Here is a 22,784-nt window from a genome sequence, read left to right on the forward strand (position 1 = left end):
TGTCAATCTTTTATAAATTGCATATAGTTGCAGCTTGCTTTTCTATCCACTCTGACAATATCTGATTTTATTTCGATTTTAATTCATTTATATTTAATATAATTACTTGTATGGATGTTTTAAAACCTACCATATTGACATTTGTTTTCTATTTTACCTCCCTTGGGGTTGGGGGGTGAAGAGGGACAAGGAAGGGCTTAATTGGGTTTTAAAAATATAGAATTCTAACTTGTAGATATACCATATTTTATTATGTAAGAGATTAAAACATTAATACTCATCCTTAATTTTTCATAATCTATATAGAATAGCATACCATTACATGTATTAACACAAGAATGTTATAACCAGTATAATTAAATGAATCCTTTCCTGTGTATTACATCTATCCCACCTTCTATTTAGTGTGCCATTTTAAAAAAATTATATGTGCTATACATCTCATGAAAGATTATTTTTCATTAAAATAGTCAATTGATTTTTAAGATAATTTCAGAAAGAAAAATAGCTTTTTTATACTTACTACATATTTACCTTAGTCCCTGTTAATTCCTTTCTATAGATATTAATTTCCATCTTATGTGATTTTCCTTCTAAGAACTTACTTTACCATTGGTATGTTTTCTAGTATAGGTCTAATGACAGCAAATGCTTTCAGATTTCATCTAAAATTGTGTTGATTTGACCTTCATTTTTAAGGCAATTTTCACTAGATATAGAAATCTAGGTAGAGAGGTTTCCTCCAAACACTTTAAATATGCAATTCCATAATTTCTGTCCTTCATTATTTCTATTGAGAAGGCAACCATCATTCTTACAACTGTTCTGCTGTATATAATGTGTCTTTTTTTTCTCTGGTTGTTTTTATGATGTTCTCTTTCTTTTCAGAATTCAGAAATCTTACAATATGGTACCTAGGTGTAATTTTCTTTGGATTTATCTTCCTTGGGATTCACTGACTTTCCTGGACCTAAGAGTTTGTTTTGTTTGTTTTTAAAATCAAACTCGGAAAGATGATGGTCATTATTTCTTGATATTTTTTAGTCCTATTTCCTCTCTTTATTTTTTGGAGACTCTGAGCAATAACAAAATACTATTGCTATTGATATTGTCTGATAGGTCATTGAGACCCTATTCATTTTCTTTCATTTTTAAAAATTTTCCCTGTGCTTCATTTGGGACAGTTTCTATTGATCTGTTTTCAATTTCTCAGATTCTTCTATTGCATTCGTTATACGGCTAACAGCATCCTATGAATTTATTGATATCAGGTATATTTTAGTTATAGAATTTCTATTTGACTGTTTATAAGTTTTCATATCTCTTTTTAAAATTTCTGATTCCTTTACCCATATTACTACCTATTCCTGTTGTTTATTTTTAACACATTTGTCATGTTAATTCAAAAATGTCAGTCTTCATTGGGCCTCTTTCTGCTATTTTTCTCATGACTGTTCTGGTACAGTAAATGTTATACTACACTGGACATTATGGATGATACATTTTAGTCTGTATTTTATTACCTTCCTCTGAAAAGTATTTAGCTATTTTCTAGTGTGCAGTTAAATAACAGATACATTCCTTTCATGTCCTAGGGCTCAGTTTTGGATTTTATTATAGTAGGTCTATTTCAGTTTGCCTTTATACATGAGGAATAGCCATTGCAATGGGAAACAACCTTTCCTCCAAAGATGTGTTTCTTCTGCTATTTCAATGGAAAGCATGAAATGTTCTAGAAATCTCTCTAACTTAGGGGGAATTTAATTTCAACTTCCTCTTTGAGCAACAGCCAACTGCTAATGTTGCCTTCTTTTAGCCTTCTAGCTTTGTTTTGCCGTGTTCCTTGGATTCTCATCACACACTTACAGAATTGAGAAATTATCATTCAAACAGTTTTAACTATATTTCTAGAATTTATTATTATCAACAATAATGATCAATTATTATTGACAAAAATTATTATCAACAACAAACAGTTGAATATTACAAGTTACTCTGCCATTATTGGAAACTGGAAGTATATTTTAGAAAACACATAATAAGATGGCCGAATAGGAACAGCTCCAGTCTCCAACTCCCAGTGGGAGCGACACAGAAGACCGGTGATTTCTGCATGTTCAACTGAGGTACTGGGGTCATCTCACTAGGGAGTGCTGGACAATCGGTGCTGGTCAGCGGCTGCAGCCCGACCAGCGAGAGCTGAAGCAGGGCGAGGCATCGCCTCACCTGGGAAGTGCAAGGGGGAAGGGAATCCCTTTTCCTAGCCAGGGGAACTGAGACACACAACATCTGGAAAATCGGGTAACTCCCACCCCAATACTGCGCCAAGACCATCCATACATGGTCTATTCATCTACTATGATGTCTTAATTACTATAGTTTTATAATCAATCCTGATATGTAACAAGAGGAACGTTTCCTCTTTGTGCTTCTTCAGAAATGTCTTGTCTTTGCTTGATCCTTTATTTGTCATAAAAATCAGAACAATCTTTATAAAGTTCCATTAAAAAAAAAAAGAAGAGATCTAAATAGCTTTCAAAATCAGAAAGATTTGTCACACATCAGATTTCTCCTGCAAAACTAACTCACTGTTCTTTTCTTGCCGCCTTCCTATATAAACCATTTAGTGCCAAAAACTGATGATAGAATCAGCATTTTTGAAATGTGCTTTTATCCCCATGCCCACTCCTTTGTTTATACAGTTGACCCTTGAACAACATGGTGGTTAGGAACGTAGTCCCATGTGGTCAAAAATCAGTGTATAATTTCTGAGTCCCCTACAGCTTAACTACCGTTGTGGCAGACCAGGTTTCCATTAGCAACTAGAACAGGCAGTTTCTCCTAGCCCTTTACTGTAACTCTGATGAATGTATAAGTTAAACATTAAAGAACTGGATAAACTGGTACCTAAGTACAAGGACTGGAATGCAAAAACAAACCCATTGAGACCCCAGACCCTAGTTAAAGATTAGAAGTAGATTGAATGAAACACTCCTGTTCGTAGGTGCACACCCACTCATAGACAGGGAGCTTAAAATGTATATAAGCACTAGAAAAAATCTAACTTTGAGTTGGTCTGGTGAGTTACTCCGACCTTCTCCTTGTGACTGGTTGCAGAAATAGACTCCCTTCTTTCGCAGTCTGTCTGCATCTCGTTATTAGATCACCAGGACAAGCAGCCAGTCCTCATTCTGTCCAGGAGCCAATCTGGAAACTCTCCTGGGAGAGCTCAGCAGCCAGCAGCTTGCAAGGAGGTGGTCTTTGGGAGACCCCAAGCAGCTGCCTGGTATGGTTTATCCTGGGGACTCTCCCAAAGACCTTTCTGGCTACAAAGACTGCCCATCTCTCTATTACTGGGAAAGAACAGAGATTGGGAGCAGTTGCACTCAAAAGGTAAGTAAAATTGGATCCTGAGTCAGGAGTCTATTATTTCCTCTATTTGGGCTCATGTAGCCATTTGTTGGGGTACTACTGAGGAAATAATAAGACTCTTTGAGATACCTGCTTTGCATTTGTTTGAGGAATTTATTTACATTTGTTTTTGAAAATGTGTTCTGTTTGTCTGATATTTGTTAAGTTTAGAGTACTCAGTATGGGCAACACTGCACCAATACCTACAAATAGTCCTCTAGGGAGACTTGTATCAGATTGGAAGCACTTTGGTTATCTACCACCCATGACTGAAAGAAATTAATCTTCTATTTTGACACAGCCCAGCCAATGTGTGTTTTAGGATCTGAGGAACAGTGGCTGGTATTTGGATCTTTACATTTTCATACTGTTTATCAATTAAAATTGCTCTGCCAGAGGTCAGGCAAGTGGGGCGAAATACCTTACATCTAGACATTTACGTTGCTGCATAATAAGGACGCGAAAGAAAAAGGAAATAAGTTAATGGTGCAAGGCATTGAGAAGGTCTGTCCTGACACCCCAGGGGAGGAAGAGAAAACCTCTGAAACCCCACAGTTAATACCCTGAACCCCATAGTAGCTACTGCCCCAGCTCAGGAAAGAGAGGGAATGTCACCCTCAGAGTATGGGGAGGCAGCAGGGCTATTGTCTCCTTCTTGGACTAGGCAAGATACTAATTTGGCCAGGGAGTCACCAAGTCTGGAGATGGGCAGTTCCACTAGGACAATATCCAGTAGAAGTCAATCAGCAAGGAGCTCCACTGGGATATCACTGGGCTAATACCACAATATTGGCTACACACTGTCCTCCCTGGGCAGATGTGCATGCAGGCTCTTCTAAACAGGATCACAACAGATGAGTGGTGGTTGCTTTTAAATGAAGCAAAGCAAGAGGCACGATACCTTCATGATGAACATCCAGATCATGATGGGGCAATTCCCCGCACAGATCTAAACTGGAATATTTTAGAGGACATACATCCCAGTGTAACTAACCCATATACTATGTTCATTTCTCTTCCTGGAGATCATAAATGGTTTACAGTATTGGATTTGAAATATGCTTTCTTGGCTGGGTGCAGTGGCTCACACCTGTAATCCCAACACCTTGGTAGGTTGAGGCGGGTGGATCACTTGAGATCAGGAGTTCGAGACCAGCCTGGCCAACATGGCGAAACCTTGTACTAAAAATATAAAAATTAGCTGGGCATGGTGGTGGTCGCCTGTAATCCTGGCTACTTGGGATGCTGAGACAGGAGAATCATTCAAACCTGGGAGGTGGAGGTTGCAGTGAGCCGAGATCATGCCATTGCACTCCATCCTGGTCAACAAGAGTGAAATGCTGTTTCAAAACCAAAAAAAAAAAAAAAAAAAAAAGCACAGAAAAGAAATATGCTTTCTTTTGCATACCCATAGACAGAGAAAGTCAGTTGTCATTTGCCTCTGAATGAACAGGTCCTGAAGCATCAGCAAGGTTTCAGTATTATTGTACTGTGCTCCCACAAGGATTTAACAATTCTCCAGCTGTATTTGGAGAAGCATTGGCTCAAAATTTAAGGAGTTTACAATTAAAAAATGGGGTATTGTTACAATATGTGGATAATTTACTAACGTCTAACCCTTCAAGATGGGAATGTCAGAATAATACCATTAAAACTCTCAACCGTCTAGCAACTTGTAGGTATCAGGAAAAGACTCACATATGCCAACAAACTGTGGAATATTTTGGTTTTCCCTTACAGAAGGGAACCAGAGTTTTAAAGGTTAAAAAGCGAAACACAATCATTTCCATCACAGCATTCACTACCAAAAAGTAGCTCAGAGGATTTGTAGACATGGCAGGGCTTTGCTGGATCTGGATTCCTAACTATGGGCTACTGGTAAAGTCGCTATGTGAACTGTTGAAGGGAACTAACAACATCTCCTTTGGGAAACAAAACACCAGCTGGCATTTGAATAACTAAAACATAACTTGCCCTCCGCCCTAGCCATGGGCCTCCCAAATCCTCACAAGCCCTTTCAACTTTACATGCATGAGAAATTGGGTCTAGCACTAGGGATCCTTACACAAAAATTAGGAGAAATATTGCAGTCAGTGACTTAGTTTTCTAAACAACTGCATACTGTGGCCAAAGACTGGCCCCTTGCTTAAGGGCAGTCACTGCCACCTGCTGGCTATTCAAGGAAGCTGAAACGTTGACTGTGGGACAGTCTATCATGATCTACGTGCCTCATCAGGTGCTGATGTTGCTAGAACAAAAGGGAGGCTATTGGTGGACAGTAGGGAAGGCTGGGTGAATACGAGGCCAGTTGAAATGAAGGAAAAAATCTTAAGGGCAGCCAGAGAGGAAGGTCGGGTTACCCACAATGGGAAGCCCATCAGACTAACAGCAGACCTCTCGGCAGAAATTCTACAAGCCAGAAGAGAGTGGGGGCCAATATTCAAAATTCTTAAAGAAAAGAATTTTGAACTCAGAATTTAATATCCAGCCAAACTAAGTTTCCTAAGTGAAGGAGAAATAAAATCCTTTACAGATAAGCAAATGCTTAGAGATTTTGTCACCACCAGCCTTCCTTACAAGAGACCCTGAAGGAAGCCCTAAACATGAAAAGGAACAACCAGTACCAGCCATTGCAAAAACATGCCAAAATGTAAAGACCATCGAGGCTAGGAAGAAACTGCATCAACTAACGAGCAAAATAACCAGTTAATATCATAATGGTAGGATCAAGTTCACACATAACAATATTAACCTTAAATGTTAATGAACTAAATGGTCCAATTAAAAGACACAGACTGGCAAACTGGATAGAGTCAAGACCCATCAGTCTGCTGTATTCAGGAGACCCATCTCACATGCAGAGACATACATAGGCTCAAAATAAAGGGATGGAAGAAGATCTACCAAGCAAATGGACAACAAAAGAAAAGCAGGGGTTGCAATCCTAGTCTCTGATAAAACAGACTTTAAACCATCAAAGATCAAAAGAGACAAAGAAGGCCATTACATAATGGTAAAGGGATCAATTCAACAGGAAGGGCTAACTATCCTAAATATATATGCACCCAATACAGGAGCACCCAGATTCATAAAGCAAGTCCTTAGAGACTTACAAAGAGACTTAGACTCCCATACAATAATAATGGGAGACTTCCACACTCCACTGTCAACATTAGACAGATCAACGAGACAGAAAGTTAACAAGGATATCCAGGAATTGAACTCATCTCTGCACCAAGCAGACCTAATAGACATCTATAGAACTCTCCACCCCAAATCAACAGACTATACATTCTTCTCAGCACCACATCGCACTTATTCCAAAATTGACCACATAATTGGAAGTAAAGCACTCCTTAGTAAATGTGAAAGAACAGAAATTATAACAAACTGTCTCTCAGACCACAGTGCAATCAAACTAGAACTCAGGACTAAGAAACTCAATCAAAATCGCTCAACTACATGGAAACTGAACAACCTGCTCCTGAATGACTACTGGGTACATAGCGAAATGAAGGCAGAAATAAAGATGTTCTTTGAAACCAATGAGAACAAAGATACAACATACCAGAATCTCTGGGACACATTTAAAGCAGTGTGTAGAGGGAAATTTATAGCACTAAATGCCCACAAGAGATAGCTGGAAAGATCTAAAATTGACACTCTAACATCACAATTAAAAGAACTGGAGAAGCAAGAGAAACACATTCAAAAGCTAGCAGAAGGCAAGAAATAAGTAAGATCAGAGCCGAACTGAAAGACATAGAGACACAAAAAACCCTCCAAAAAATCAATGAATCCAGGAGTTGGTTTTTTGAAAAGATCAACAAAAGACCGCTAGCAAGACTAATAAAGAAGAAAAGAGAGAAGAATCAAATAGATGCAATAAAAAATGATAAAGGGGATATCACCACCGACCCCACAGAAATACAAACTACCATCAGAGAATACTATAAACGCCTCTACGCAAATCAACTAGAAAATCTAGAAGAAATGGATAATTTCCTGGACACTTACACTCTCCCAAGACTAAACCAGGAAGAAGTTGAATCCCTGAATAGACCAATAGCAGGCTCTGAAAGTGAGGCAATAATTAATAGCCTACCAACCAAAAAAAGTCCAGGACCACATGGATTCACAGCTGAATTCTACCAGAGGTACGAGGAGGAGCTGGTACCATTCCTTCTGAAACTATTCCAATCAATAGAAAAAGAGGGAATCCTCCCTAACTCATTTGATGAGGCCAACATCATCCTGATACCAAAGCCTGGCAGAGACACAACAAAAAAGAGAAAATTTTAGACCAATATCCCTGATGAACATTGATGCAAAAATCCTCAATAAAATACTGGCAAACTGGATTCAGCAGCACATCAAAAAGTTTATCCACCATGATCAAGTGGGCTTCATCCCTGGGATGCAAGGCTGGTTCAACATTCGCAAATCAATAAACGCAATCCAGCATATAAACAGAACCAAAGACAAGAACCACATGATTATCTCAATAGATGCAGAAAAGGCTTTTGACAAAATTCAACAGCCCTTCATGCTAAAAACGCTCAAGAAATTCGGTATTGATGGAACGTACCTCAAAATAATAAGAGCTATTTAGGACAAACCCAAACCCACAGCTAATATCATACTGAATGGGCAAAAACTGGAAAAATTCCCTTTGAAAACTGGCACAAGGCAGGGATGCCCTCTCTCACCACTCCTATTCAATATAGTGTTGGAATTTCTGGCTAGGGCAATCAGGCAAGAGATAGATATAAAGGGTATCCAGTTAGGAAAAGAAGAAGTCAAATTATCCCTGTTTGCAGATGACATGATTGTATATTTAGAAAACCCCATTGTCTCAGCCCAAAATCTCCTTAAGCTGATAAGCAACTTCAGCAAAGTCTCAGGATACAAATTAATGTGCAAAAATCACAAGCATTCTTATACACCAGTAACAGACAAACAGAGAGCCAAATCAGGAATGAACTTCCATTCACAATTGATTCAAAAGAATAAAATACCTAGGAATCCAACTTACAAGGGATGTAAAGGACGTCTTCAAGGAGAACTACAAACCACTGCTCAGTGAAATCAAAGAGGACACAAACAAATGGAAGAACGTACCATGCTCATGGATAGGAAGAATCAATATCGTGAAAATGGCCATACTGCCCAAGGTAATTTATAGATTCAATGCCATCCCCATCAAGCTACCAATGAGTTTCTTCACAGAATTGGAAAAAACTGCTTTAAAGTTCATATGGAGCCAAAAAAGAGCCCGCATTGCCAAGGCAATCCTATGTCATAAGAACAAAGCTGGAGACATCACGCTACCTGACTTCAAACTATACTACAAGGCTACAGTAACCAAAACAGCATGGTACTGGTACCAAAACAGAGATATAGACCAATGGAACAGAACAGAGTCCTCAGAAATAATACCACACATCTACAGCCATCTGATCTTTGACAAACCTGAGAGAAACAAGAAATGGGGAAAGGATTTCCTATTTAATAAATGGTGCTGGGAAATTGGCTAGCCATAAGTAGAAAGCTGAAACTGGATCCTTTCCTTACTCCTTATACGAAGATTAATTCAAGATGGATTAGAGACTTAAATGTTAGACCTAATACCATAAAAACCCTTGAAGAAAATCTAGGTAGTACCATTCAGAACATAGGCATGGGCAAGGACTTCATGTCTAAAACACCAAAAGCAATGGCAGCAAAAGCCAAAATTGACAAATGGGATCTAATTAAACTAAAGAGCTTCTGCACAGCAAAAGAAACTACCATCAGAGTGAACAGGCAACCTACAGAATGGGAGAAAATATTTGCAATCTACTCATCTGACAAAGAGCTAATATCCAGAATCTACAAAGAACTCAAACAAATATACAAGAAAAAAACAAACAACCCCATCAAAAAGTGGGCAAAGGATATGAACAGACATTTCTCAAAAGAAGATATTCATACAGCCAACAGACACATGAAAAAATGCTCATCATCACTCGCCATCAGAGAAATGCAAATCAAAACCACAATGAGATACCATCTCACACCAGTTAGAATGGCAATCATTCAAAAGTCAGGAAACAACAGGTGTTGGAGAGGATGTGGAGAAATAGGAACACTTTTACACTGTTGGTGGGATTGTAAACTAGTTCAACCATTATGGAAAACAGTATGGCGATTCCTCAAGGATCTAGAACTAGATGTACCATATGACCCAGCCATCCCACTACTGGGTATATACCCAAAGGATTATAAATCATGCTGCTATAAAGACACATGCACATGTATGTTTATTGCGGCACTATTCACAGTAGCAAAGACTTGGAATCAACCCAAATGTCCATCTGTGACAGACTGGATTAAGAAAATGTGGCACATATACACCATGGAATACTATGCAGCCATAAAAAAGGATGAGTTTGCATCCTTTGTAGGGACATGGATGCAGCTGGAAACCATCATTCTTAGCAAACTATTACAAGAAGAGAAAACCAAACACCGCATATTCTCACTCATAGGTGGGAACTGAACAATGAGATCACTTGGATTCGGGAAGGGGAACATCACACATCGGGGTCTATCATGGGGGGGAGAGGGGGGAGGGATTGTATTGGGAGTTATACATGATATAAATGACGAATTGATGGGTGCTGAGGAGTTGATGGGTGCAGCACACCAACATGGCACAAGTATACATATGTAACAAACCTGCACGTTATGCACATGTACCCTAGAACTTAAAGTATAATAAAAAAAAAAAAAAGAAACAAATAAACAGAATTCGATGACAAAAAAAAAAGAAAGAAAACACATAATAATACAGATTATCAGTTTAAAAAATTGAAAATCGGCCGGGCGCGGTGGCTCAAGCCTGTAATCCCAGCACTTTGGGAGGCCGAGACAGGCGGATCACGAGGTCAGGAGATCGAGACCATCCTGGCTAACACGGTGAAACCCCGTCTCTACTAAAAAATACAAAGAAATTAGCCGGGCGAGGTGGCGGGCGCCTGTAGTCCCAGCTACTCTGGAGGCTGAGGCAGGAGAATGGCATGAACCCGGGAGGCGGAGCTTGCAGTGAGCTGAGATCTGGCCACAGCACTCCAGCCTGGGCAGCAGAGCGAGACTCCGTCTCAAAAAAAAAAAAAAAAAAAAAAAAAAAAAAAATTGAAAATCACCTAGACATTGCATAAAAACTAAAGAAATCAGGTCAGGCACAGTAGCTCACACCTGTAATCCCAGCACTTTGGGAGGCTGAAGCAGGCAGATTACTTGAGGTCGGGAGTTCAACATCAGCCATGGTCAACATGGTGGAACCCTGTCTCTACTAAAACTACAAAAATTAACCAAGTGTTGTGGTGTGTGGTTATAATCCCAGCTGCTGGGGAAGCTGAGGCAGGAGAATTGCTTGATCCCAGAGGCAGAGGTTGCAGTGATCTAAGATTGCGCCACTGCACTCCAGTCTGAGTAACAGAGTGAGACTCCATCTCAAAAAATGAAAAAAGTTTAAAAATTTAAAAAAAGAAATCTAAATAAACTATGAACTTTGTTAATAATGTCTCAATATTGGTTCATTTAAATTAGTGAATGCACCATAGCAATGTAAGATGTTAATAGGGAAACTAGATGGGTATATTGAAATTATAATATTTTTAAAATTTTTCTGTAAATCTAAAATTATTCTAAAAAGTAAAGTCTGTTTAAAAAGCCATCTGTAATCTTCTGAATATAAAACTATAGAATGACATTATGTCATATAAATAGCTTGTAATTCACCTATTTTCTTGCTAAGCATACCTTAGGCAATTTCACATGCATTGAAATATTCTTAAAAAATTTACTTGAATAAATACATGTTATTTCATCACTTGGATATGTAATGATTTTAAAACTATTATTTAATTAGCTTTTGAGATTATTTTCCAGGTTTCAAGCTTATAATACTATAGTGAACACGATGGGATGAATCCCTAGATTTATAATTACTAAGTCAAGGGTAAGAACATTTTTATACTATTAATACATAATTGCCAAATTGCTCTCCATATCATTTTGCAATGTGCTTGTCTTCTCACTTATCAAAAGACCATCTGATTCATTAATAAGTCTTTATCACCTGTTATGCTCAATTTATTTGTTTAAATTGAGGCAAAGTGAATAAGAATGTCTTTCCCCCATAAAACCTCGATATATAGTTGATATTTCATTTTTTACCTTGCTAGTGTGATACATAAAATGCTTCTCTTTATTTTGTATAAGTGAATTTTGCTCTTTATTATATTATTTTTCATTATCTACTTGTATTTCTTTCTTTTGAGTGACTTTCAATAATGTTCATACATTTATTGAACACTTACTATGTACCAGACACTAGCTGGTGTAGTTGATACAATGGTGAGCAAAAGCTACATCTCATGGAGCTGTTAGACCACTATGAGAGAGCGATGTTAACCAAATGCCTGCATAACCTATAAAATTGCAATTGTTATATAAATTGCTATGAAACTTTCTATAAGAAAAGCCAACCAAAAAAATCCTAGCATTGTCTATGCATATCTTATGCCAGTAATTCTATTAGTGTTTATTTTTGAAAAAAAAACATTTACTGTTTACTTTATTGATCATTGTTTAATATCTTATTTTGTTTTGCTTCAATATAATTATTCATTTTTATAGCAAAAAATAAAAGTCCAGACAGAAAGCCAAACTGCACGTGTGTACCATAAATTGCTGAACTGCTTCAAGCACTGTGCCCCTTTCAACAGGGTGACTGTAGATTGCAGAGCAAAGTGCAACAATGGCTTTGCTCCATTCCACTGACTCCTGCTCCCCCCTGTGCCACAAATACAGTCTTCATGATTATTTAGGATCACACTGAAAGCTGCCCTGATATTCTATGTGTAGGATTTAAATACCTTTGCCAAGACCAGCTCGGTCGGGAAGACCCTAACCCAGCAGCGCTAGAGGAATTAAAGGCACACACACAGAAATGTAGAGGTGTGAAGTGGGAAATCAGGGGTCTCACAGCCTTCAGAGCTGAGAGCCCAGAACAGAGACTTACCCACATATTTATTAACAGCAAACCAGTCATCAACATTGTTTCTATAGACATTAAATTAACTAAAAGTATCCCTTATGGGAAAGGAAGGGATGGGCCGAATTAAAGGAATAGGTTGAGCTAGTTAACTGCAGCAGGAACATGCCCTTAAGGCATAAATCGCTCATGCTATTGTTTGTGGCTTAAGAATGCCTTTAAGCAGTTTTCCACCCTGGGTGGGCCAGGTGTTCCTTGCCCTCATTCCCATAAACCCACAACCTTCAAGCTTGGGCGTTTAGGGCCATTATGAACATGTCGCGGTGCTGCAGATATGTTTATGGCCAGTTTGGGGGCCAGTTTATGGCCAGATTTTGGGGGGCTTGCTCCCAATAACCTTATTGAAGAAGTGTATGGATTTATAATAAGAACAGTTAGCCAGTTTAGTTGCAGAAAATGGATGGCGATTTTTAGCATTCTACACTACCTAATCACCAGGTGACTAACCCCCAAATAATAAGCTAATCTTCACTGTCTTCTCCATGTGCTCATTCCTTAAAGAAAATAAATATCAATAACCAAAGCATATGTGATTGGCTTGCGGTCTTGTCAAAATCTAGGCAAAACCTATTACTATGCATGTTTTCTAAGACAAACATTAATTATATGTGTAAGATCCTGCCACAAAAGAAACATAAAAATTAAGCATAAATGATGAGTTGAACTCAATATTGCTTGATAGAGACAAACAATAACACAGCTATTAAGAATAATTAGAATCATAACACAGCCTAAAGGGACAGCACTTACATGTTAGATGTGGAAAGCACTATCATTTTCCAGAAATGCAGACTCACTGCAAATTAAAGGAGGCCTAGGGTGTCAGGTGTGTTAAAAAATTTGCCAGGTCCAATAGATTAAGCCCTATTAAATCCTTTTGTCCACAGTATTAAAATTTACTATGACATTTAATAACCATTTCATGAAGAAAGATTTTTTAAACACAAAATAGTCCAGTTTAGAAAAAATATACCATTTAGGTAATGTTTTCATAAACTTTGCTCTGTCCTTATGCTTCTTTTCTAAAATGATAAAAATGTGGACTAAGGCATGGTGGCCAAAGACTCTAAACTCCTGAAGAGTCTCTAGGCATTACCTCTTCATTTCATTCCCATGGTAGGTAAAACTCTAAGATAGCTTTCAAGATTTCCCACCCCCTGGTGTACACATCCTGTCTCATTCTTGGGACTCTGGGATAAATTTTACTCCTGCTATGAGATCACATAACATGACAAAGTTCAATTTAAGAAAGGGAGATTTTCTAGGACGAGCCTAATCTAATCACAGAAGCTCTTTAAAACAGAGTTTTCTCTGGTGGGTGACAGAAAAGAAAAGTACAGACATGAAGCACGAGAAGGATTTGGCACATGGTTATCTGCTTGCAGACTGGCGGAGCCAGGTGGCAAATGATATGGGCAACCTCTAGCAATTGAGAGTAACCCCTGGCTGACAACCAGGAAGGAATTGGGAACATCAGCCCTACCTACAACTGTAAGGAACTGAATTGTGGACACAATAAGAATGAGCTTGAAAATGATTTCTTTTTTTTTCTGAGCCTCCAGACATTAACTCAGCATAACCAACATCTTGATTTTAGCCTTAGAGACTCTAAGCAGAGAACCCATTAATACAGTACCTAGACTTTTAACCTACAGAACTTTGAGCTAATACATGGTTGCTCCTTTAAAGCATTGAGCTAGTAGTAATGTATTGCACAACAATTGAAATTAATATAATTCAGAAGATCTGATATGCTTGTGGGACCTTCTTAAGAGAGAATTAAGGGGATTATAAATGCTATGGAACAAGAAAAATCTTACTTCTTTTACTACCCATTTTCCCCTTGAAGTTAAAATGCTGACTTCAAAAGACCACAACTAGGAGGGACAAAGGACAAAGAGTAGATTCTTCATATTGCCTGCGAACTACAGATCTTAAGCTAAGGCATAAAAGCTGCCCCTGGAGGCTTTCCTGTGATATAGCCTGATTCAAAGGGCTAGAAAATTAAATAGACATTTGGGATGAAACTGTAAGTCAGTACAACAGAATGTAGACTGTACTACAGTGGCCCCTGCTTTAAATCAATTTCCACACATCAATTTATAACAAAAAGTATCTGATAGTAGAAACAGTTTTGAATGCCTCATATTAAAAATATTAAATAAGGTATTTTTAAACATCTGTTGAAGAAAGTACTGAAAATCCTCCAAGACTTCCTAGACTCAATTCCAATTATCTCTAATGATTAAAAAGATCTATCAGCAATAGTCAGATTCCAGTAGAAAAACTAGACCTGTTTTTTTTTAAGACTTTTTTTTTTAAGAGAAGTTTTAGCTTCACCGTAAAATTGAGAGGAAGGTACAGATATTTCCCATATAACTCCTGCCTTCACATGCATGGCTTCCCCCATCATCAACATCCCCTACCAGAGAGCTGCATTTGTTAAAGACTGATGAATCAATACTGAAAGATCATAATCACCCAAAGTCCAGAGTTTACATTAGGATTCGCACTTGGTGTTACATTACATGGGTTCCAACAAATGTATAATGACATATATCTGCCATTATAGCAACCACCATTTTCACTTCCCTAAAAATTCTGTGTTCTGCCTATTCATCCCCAAGACCCCTGTAACCTACCCATTTTTTAAATTGTCTCCATAGTCTTGTCTTTTCCAGAATGACATATAGTTGGGATTATACAGCACATAGCCTTCGCAGGTTAGTTTATTTCACTTAATAATATACATGGAAAGTTCAGCCATATCTTTTCTGACTTGATTGCTCATTTCATTTTAACACTAAATAATATTCCATTGGATGTACCATAGTTGATTTATACACTCATCTACTGAAGGTCATCATGATTGTTTCTGAAGTAATTATGAATAAAATTGATATAAACATTCATGCACAGGTTTTTGTGTGGACATAAGTTTTGAACTCCTTTGCATAGGTACCATGGACTGTGATTGCTGAGTCATATGGCAAGACTATATATAGTTTCATAAGAAACCACCAAACTTCTTCTAAAGTGGCTGTACCATTTTGCATTTCCACCAGAAACGAATGCAACTTCCCACTGGTCCACATCCTTGTTGGCATTTGGTATTATCAGAGTACTAGACTTTGGCCATACTAATAGATGTGTAGTGCTATCTCATTGTTGTTTGGATTTGCATTTCCCTAATAACATATGATATAGAATATCTTTTTATATGCCTACTTGCCATTTATTTTTATATGTTTGGTGAGGTGTCTGTTAAGGCCTTGGCCCATTTTTTAAATCAGATTGTTCTTTTGGCTGAATTTTAAGAGTTCTTTGAATATTTTAAATAATAGTCATTTATCAGATGTATCTTTTGCATATTTTTTATCCTAGTCTGTAGCTTGTCTTTTCATTCTCTTGACAGTGTCTTTGTCATAGCAGACGTTGTTCATCTTAATGAAGTCCAGCCTCTTATTTCTTTCATGAATTCTGCCTTTGGTGTTACCTCTAAGAGGTCATTGCCATACTCAATGTTATCTAAGTTTTCTCCCATATTATTTTCCAGGATACTGATAGTTGTTCACTTTACATTTAGGTCTATTATTCATTTTGAGATAACTTTTGTAACATATCCATTTTTTAAGCCTTCAGAGAATCATTGTTTTTTCAGTTTACATGGATTTCCAAAGCCTTGCTTCAGCTGACCCTCCTGCTTTGCAACGCTTGCTTCTGTCTAGCCTAGAAAAGCTGAATTGTAGCCAATAGAACTAAATGGCTAGTGGGCTGGCTGCCCTTAGAGACCCATCAGTGGTGATGTTTCCGAAGCCTGGATAGAAGGCCATGTGTCATGAGCAAGCTACTGGGAGCAGTGCTCTGGCTGATTACCAAGAGGCCTCATTACTTGATAACTCACCACATTCAGGATCTGACCCTATGCTTTCCACTCTCAGGAAGTCAATGTCTATGGTACTCTGAGAGTTGAGCCATTATTCAAGAACAAATTCACATTACATAAAACTAAGAAAAAGATGTGTATCTTCAAAGGCAGAGTAGAGTTGCCATATGATCGAAAAGAATTCAGTTTGGCTTAATGAGAGCATGGGCATATCTAAATGTGAAGATAATATTAATCAGAAAAATGCTGTATAAGTGTGGAATTAGAATCAAAAGAGTTAAGTCTAAGAGACAATGATAAATAGCACGAAACAAGAGTGGTATAGTGCTTAAGATCCTGAACTCTGAAACAAGACTGACCCAGTTTAAATCCTGGTTCTTCTACTAATTAGTTGTATGATTTTGATTATAAGCTATATGTCTCATTTTCCTTATTTGTAAATTAGGTATGATAATAAAAATATCTATCTCCCAGACATAGATAGTTATGAATAGTAACATTACAGCTCAAAACCAGAAAAAAGAAGAATAAACTGAATACAAAATTACCAGAACAAAGGAAATAATCAAAAACAGAACAGGGCCGGGCGTGGTGGCTTATGCCTGCAATCCCAGTACTTTGGGAGGCTGAGGCAGCCAGATCATGAGGTCAGGAGTTCGAGACCACCCTGGCTAACATGGTGAAACCCTGTCTCTACTAAAAATACAAAAAATTAGCCCGGTGTGGTGGTGGGTGCCTGTAGTCCCAGGTACTCAGGAGGCTGAGGCAGGAGAATGGTGTAAACCCGGAAGGCGGAGCTTGCAGTGAGCCAAAATCGTGCCACTGGACTCCAGCCTGGGCAACAGAGTGAGACTCCATCTCAAAAAAAAAAAAAAAAAAAAAAGAAAGAGAAAAAGAAAATCCAGAACAGAAGTAAATCAAATACAGAATAGAATAGAAAAATTATTGATAGAATCAATACAATGAGCTGTTGTTTTGAAAAAACAAAATGGATAAACCCCTAGCTAGTCTAAGAGAAAAAGATAGAAGACTGAAGTAAGTAAAATTTAAAATGAAAGTGAAAAAAATGCAGTAGACACCTCAGAAATAAAAATAATTATAAGGGACTATTATGAACAATTATATTCAATTGTTCAATAAAAACTGCATTAAGATTTTTACGTTTAAGTTTATAAATGATCACTATTTTCTACTCTAAGGCAATTTAGGCTTCAAAGATCCAAGAGCCATATAAATCGAATTGGGAACACGTCCTTATTTTTTTTGTCTCTAGCATGTATTATGTGGATTATTGCTTTCTTGAAGATTTGGAACAAACTGCTTATGAAAACAGCCTCATAATTTTTTGCGTGAGTTAAATTTTAACTTCTTTAATTTTTAATAAGTATGTCTATTAAAGTTTTCTATTATATTTATTGAACTTTGTATTATTTTTGGTAAAAAATTATCTTGTTAATATGTTTCAGTTTTATAGTGTAAAGTTGTTTATAGTGTTCCCTTTCTAATGCGTTTGTTTAGACTCTACTTTTCACTATTAACATTAAATATTTTGCCTTTTCCTTTTTCTTATTCAATATTACTAGGAATTTTTCTGCTTCAAAAGAAAATATTTTGATATACATGTATGTTCTCCATTTCTATAATGTTGATTTGTATATTTGTTACTTCCTTTTTTCAATATTTTGGGGGGAATTTATTCTGCTCTTTTTCTGATTGATTCAGTAAAATGCCAAAATCATTACTTTTCCATCTTTCTTTGTTTTTCTATGCGAATTTTATGGTATGTATTTTCCCATAAGTGTTATTTTAGTTATAGTACACCAATTTTGATATGAAGATCTATCTATATCAGTTGTCAGTAAATTCTGAACTATTTTCTATTTTCCATAATAGCCATTTTAATTGTTTTTGGTTTTAATGCTTATAATCCCTATTTCTTTATTTTCAAGTTATATATTTGTATCATTTTTTAAACCTACAGTTTGTGGCATTATCTAATGAGTTTTTGATGTGATCGGTAACAACTTAACTGGTATCAATCACCTTCACACCTCCCTGACATTCTCTGTTTATGCAGCTTCAGATTTGCCAAATGCATTGGAGGAAAATCAGCCACATATTATTAATCTGAATTTGCAGCCTCTTGTCCCAAATTAGCAAATGCTCCCACAGAAAAATCTGCTGCGGAATATCAGGTTACATCTTAGCAGTTCTCCTTTCTCTAGAATTTTGACCCCTCTGGTTATCATTAATTTGGCCACTCTTCAATATCTTTAAATAGATTTTTTTTAAGTTATCTGGCTTTTCTAGTTATTTTCATGGAAGCAATAATCTGATGCATGCTAATCCACTACCTAGAAGGAAAAATTATCATTTCCATTCTCTGAATTATTTTTATGTCGTTCCAGGTCAGTTTTTCGCTTTTGTTTACTTTTGGTTTCTTTTTGTATTCTAAGATTTTATCAAATATCTAGTAACCCTTCTTTGTTTGTTTTAAATTCACATTTATCAACAGCTAACAGCATTGCATATATCACCAATTGGTAACCTTAACTTTAAAATTAGCAGGTAGGTGCTGATATGCTAGGGTCTGCACTTGCCAATTGCAGAATGCAGAGGGCTTTATCTTCCATCATCATCACTCATACTAGCAATCATTTTTTTCCAGGTATTTGTTTAACCTTTCAAATTAAAAAAACTCTCCCTTTACCCACACTCACTAAGCCTAGTGGACATCCATTCTAGATGTAAAATAGGGAAGAGGTGAGATATGGAGGGTGTGAGTAAAGTGGTAAATGTCTTAGGTTTTGCTCGGCATGTAACAATCTCTGCCACAATTACCCAGTTCTGCCCGTGTGGTGCCTAAGCGTCCATAAACAATTTGTAAATGAATGAGGCATTAGGCAGCTGAATGGATTTGGCCTGTAGGTCATAAATTACCAACTCATGGCTCTGAAGAAATGATACATTTATAAGGTTCTCTGGATACTTTAGATTATTCCAACTTGTCATTACTATTTATTTTAAAAATGTAAGAATTGGAGATAAGTAAATTATAGACATGATTCTACTACATATCATCCCATACATATTTATAATTTTATCAGAGCTCAGGCTATTAAGAACTCTATACTTTTAAAAATGTATGCTCAGCTTAGGGTTTTCAGGAAATTTGGAAGCTGCAGCGGTAGTTGGAGTCTAAGGACTCCTGACAATCTTCGGGTGCCCTCCAAGAGAAAAGGGGAGGATGCCACTGGAGTCATCCTCTTCAATGCCGCTATCCTTCCCATGTCTCTTACCCTCAGTACCACACAATACTAACCCTTCCCCTCCTCCGATGTCTTACATCACCTCCCAGGAGATGAAGTGTATTCTTCACTGGTTTGCCAATTAGTCAGGTCTCCAGCGTGAACGTTTCCTAGAGGACCTGGTAGCTAAGGCAGTGCCAGAAAAATTACAGCCACTGCTGGATAGTCTGGAGCAGCTTAGTGTGTCTGGGGCAGACCGACCACCTTCTATCTTTGAGTGCCAGCTACATCTTTGGGATCAGTGGCTTCGAGGCTGGGCTGAGCAGGAGTGCAATGAATTTGTCAGACAGCTGGAGTTCAGTGAGCCAGACTTCGTGGCAGTTTTACCAAGCAGTGGCTGCTACAGCTGGTAAGGACTGATAGGCATTCAGACCAAAGAAGATAACCATAGCTGATGGAGCCAAGGCCATGACTCTCTACAATGATAATTCAAATGTGTCATCTAAAGCTCTGGAACTGGTATTCGGACCAGCTGACTGAACTCACTGACCAGTATAGGCATGGTTATTTCAACAGTAATAGCATGTCAACTGGACTCCTACTTGTAAATATTATCAATCTAAGCAATCCCGCTTATCAGTCTACTAGTTTGCTTCTTTCTAAGAGATGTCAAATCCTCAAGAATTTGATGGCTTCTTCTGCAGCTATAACCAAAAGGAACCTACACATTATAACTCAGGCCCACTGCTGGCTCATGAAGTGTGTAAAGTAGAACCCTCCTTCCCCAGAAATAAGACATGACAATAAAAGGTGGCATTTTTATAATTTACGTGGATTCCATTGGCTGGTTTTACCACAACTATCAGATTCTAGTGTAATTGTGTGATACCAAACCATTAGTTTTCCCAGTGATGATGTAATAAAATTATGAAAAATCAGGAAAAAAAAATGTATGCTCAACACAATAAATATGGAAAATATAATGTTAGTGTCCACGTTGAAACAGATAGAATAACTAAAAAGTCTTCATTCATCCATGTCTGAAATAAAACATTTTAAAACAGAAACAAATTATCTCAATCAAACCTCTTGTCTATTTCAAAGCAAATCATCTTCTTAAAATAGCCTCAAAGAGATTGCATTTCTTGGCCCCAAATAAGGTCAATTTATTATTTTTCTTATTTTAGTGAAACAAGATTAAACTACAGCCATGCTTTCTTTTTTCGGACACTAGGATCTTAAACATTTAGGTTTTTTTTTTTTTTTTTTTAGGAGAAAAATATATTTATCCTTAGAAGTTTCCATTTAATATCAGAAATAGAGAAACTTCTAAAGGACACAGCATGTTGCCTAGAATTTAATTGCTGGGTGGCAAGGAGGGGACTACAATGATGCATTAGAGGACTTCTGCAGAAAAAAAAAAGAAAAAAGAAATCACTCCAAAGATTCCTACCAAGAGCAAATTTCATTGAAGTACAATTTTAATTTTCTAATTACAAAAAGTCAGAATAGGAACAGCTCCAGTCTCCAACTCCCAGCACACACGACACAGAAGACCAGTGATTTCTGCATTTTCAACTGAGGTACTGGGGTCATCTCACTAGGGAGTGCCAGACAATCGGTGCTGGTTAGCTGCTGCAGCCCAACCAGCGAGAGCTGAAGCAGGGCGAGGCATCGCCTCCCCTGGGAAGCGCAAGGGGGAAGGGAATCCCTTTTCCTAGCCAGGGGAACTGAGACACACAACACCTGGAAAATCGGGTAACTCCCACCCCAATACTGCGCTTTAAGCAAACGGGCACACCAGGAGAATATATCCCACACCTGGCCGGGAGGGTCCCATGCCCACGGAGCCTCCCTCATTGCTAACACAGCAGTCTGCCGCGATCTAACTGAAAGGCAGCAGCGAGGCTGGGGGAAGGGCGCCCGCCATTGCTGAGGCTTAAGTAGGTAAACAAAGCCGCTGGGAAGCTCGAATTGGGTGGAGCTCACAGCAGCTCAAGGAAACCTGCCTGTCTCTGTACACTCCACCTCTGGGGACAGGGCACAGCTAAAAAACAACAGGGGAAGCAGCAGAGGCCTGTGCAGACGCGAACTACTCTGTCTGACAGCTTTGGAGAGAGCAGTGGATCTCGCAACATGGAGGTTGAGATCGGAGAACGGACAGACTGCCTGCTCAAGTTGGTACCTGACCCCTGAGTAGCCTAACTGGGAGACATCCCCCACTAGGGGCAGTCTGACACCCCACACCTCACAGGGTGGAGTACACCCCTGAGAGGAAGCTTCCAAAGTAAGAATCAGACAGGTACACTCGCTGTTCAGCAATATTCTATCTTCTGCAACCTCTGCTGCTGATACCCAGGCAAACAGGGTCTGGAGTGGACCTCAAGCAATCTCCAACAGACCTGTAGCTGAGGGTCCTGACTGTCAGAAGGAAAACGATCAAACAGGAAGGACACCTATATCAAAACCCCATCAGTACATCACCATCATCAAAGACTAGAGGCAGATAAAACCGCAAAGATGGGGAAAAAGCAGGGCAGAAAAGCTGGAAATTCAAAAAATAAGAGCGCACATCCCACTGCAAAGGAGTGCAGCCCATTGCCAGCAACGGATCAAACCTGGTCAGAGAATGACTTCGATGAGATGAGAGAAGAAGGCTTCAGTCCATCAAACTTCTCAGAGCTAAAGAGGAATTATGTACCCAACCCAAAGAAACTAAAAATCTTGAAAAACGAGTGGAAGAATTGATAGCTAGAATAATCAATGCAGAGAAGGTCATAAAAGAAATGACAGAGATGAAAACCATGACACGAGAAATACGTGACAAATGCACAAGCTTCAGTAACCGACTCGATCAACTGGAAGAAAGAGTATCAGCGATTGAGGATCAAATGAATGAAATGAAGCGAGAAGAGAAACCAAAAGAAAAAAGAAGAAAAAGAAATGAACAAAGCCTGCAAGAAGTATGGGATTATGTAAAAAGACCAAATCTATATCTGATTGGGGTGCCTGAAAGTGAGGGGGAAAATGGAACCAAGTTGGAAAACACTCTTTAGGATGTAATCCAGGAGAACTTCCCCAACCTAGTAGGTCAGGCCAACATTCAAATTCAGGAAATACAGAGAATGCCACAAAG

The 22,784-nt window shown here is 38.1% G+C and overlaps 1 pseudogene; it reads left to right on the forward strand.

Moving 5' to 3' along the window:
* Positions 1-19,640: 19,640 nt before the first annotated feature.
* LOC104666155 lies at positions 19,641-20,068 on the forward strand (annotated as a pseudogene).
* Positions 20,069-22,784: the final 2,716 nt, after the last annotated feature.

The sequence above is a fragment of the Rhinopithecus roxellana genome, chromosome 3 (genome assembly GCF_007565055.1).
Source record: "Rhinopithecus roxellana isolate Shanxi Qingling chromosome 3, ASM756505v1, whole genome shotgun sequence".
Classification (NCBI taxonomy): domain Eukaryota; kingdom Metazoa; phylum Chordata; class Mammalia; order Primates; family Cercopithecidae; genus Rhinopithecus; species Rhinopithecus roxellana.